The sequence below is a fragment of the Lactuca sativa genome, chromosome 1 (assembly GCF_002870075.4).
Source record: "Lactuca sativa cultivar Salinas chromosome 1, Lsat_Salinas_v11, whole genome shotgun sequence".
NCBI lineage: Eukaryota > Viridiplantae > Streptophyta > Magnoliopsida > Asterales > Asteraceae > Lactuca > Lactuca sativa.
This window is the reverse complement of record NC_056623.2, coordinates 45,150,796-45,152,653: the sequence shown is the minus strand read 5'-3', so window position 1 is coordinate 45,152,653 and position 1,858 is coordinate 45,150,796.

Genomic DNA, 1,858 nt, shown 5'->3' with positions numbered 1-1,858 from the left:
CAAGTTATGGAAGACTTTAAACTAATAAAAGAATTACTTTTCTTTATTTTATAACTTATGGAATTAATTAAGGTTACACTTTATTTATATATTTATTAATGAAGTGACTATTGAACCTCCATAACTTAAGGACAAGACTCTTCATCTTTTGTAACCATCCAAGACTTTTCATTTCATAACTTATGAATTAAAGGTTCATAAAAATGAAGACTCTTCATTTTCATGTAACTTGTGTGTTTTAAGTGTGTGTTAAATAAAAGTGACCTTTGGATATCCATAACTTGAGGACAAATTATGGACTCCACTAAAACACATAAATGATCAAGAATTAATTCTAAACAATTCAGCAAATAATTCCTATCATCTTCTAAATTCATAAGAACATGAACATGATCATCAAAATTTCAAGAATTATATGAACACATAAAATCATGGAATTTTGATTATAACTTTGAAATTGGTCCACCATCATCATTACCACATCAAAAACAGGTTTTATGAGTCCAAAACAGTTTAAGGTAATGATTCTAGACCAATTCCAGCACCAAAACTCGAAGATATGCTGTCTGGGGTTCCAACTCGTCGAGTGCATGAACCAACTCGCCGAGTTGGATGAGTTTTGCCTTGGACTCGTCGAGTCCCTTCATGGACTCGGCGAGTCAGCTGTGCAGACAGCACAAAATCTTCGATTTTCAGCAATTTGCATCAAGTATTCAAACAAGCAAGCTTAGGCTCTGATACCACTGTTGGGTTTTGAGCAATCTAACACTTCCTAAGTGTGCATGCAACCCTAATAAACCTTGGATCTATGTTTGTCTAAATACATGCAAAATAATAATTTTCCAAGGTTCATAACCTATCTAACATGGCATGGGGTACTTTTAAACATAAAAGAATTAGATGAGATTACATACCTTTTGATGATGAGTTCAATTCCTAAGGAGTTTGAGGGCCAAGCACCAATAGTGTGAATGCCTCAAATGGAATCACAAATCACCACAAACTCTTGGAAAACTTTGAGAGAGTGTATACACACATATAAAGTCGGTCACACACAAACACACATACTCTAGTAACACTAGTCATACTAGTGGCCATTTCATGCAACATAAGCATACTTATATAGTGTACATGATTAGGGTGAAACCCTAATAACCCATGACCTTTCCTTTTCCAAGGATCCATGGGTTAAAAGCTCCATGGATCATCCATGGACTTCCATACAAGCCTAGCCCATTAACAAATGAGTGTTAGCCCACACCATATAAAACAATAGCCCACAATTTAATTAGTCTTCCTTTTAATCTCTAAATTAATTCATAATTAATTTAATACTAACACTAATTAAATAACATGACTTCATAATAATATATTATAACTTATAATATATTAATAAACATATGTGTATAACTCTCATAAAATTATCCATAAATAGTTTGGATGAAATGCAACCCAAATGGACCATGCCCGGTCGGGTCAAGTATGTACCAAATAAGTTATGGACTTAGACACCTTATCCAACAGTTATGTTCCGCAAGTTGAGAGGGAGAGATTGGCTCAGGAGTTCCTTGAGATGAAGCAGGGTTCGGAGTCGGTGACTGAGACCACCAGGATGTTCACTGAGAGGGCGATGTTTTGCCCAAAGTTCGCTTCAGAGCAAGCTCAGATGTTTCGATATCTGAGCATGCTCAAGAGGGACATCAGACAGTTTGTGTCTGCGCAGAGGTGCGAGACCTTGTTGGAGTTGCAGGAGGCCGCTAGGCGGCGTGAGTTAGAGATTGAGTTGCAGTTGCGTGAGCTGAGACAGGCTCCGGTGCAGTCGCAGCCGGCGCCGAAACGGTCCAAGACCGTTGATGTT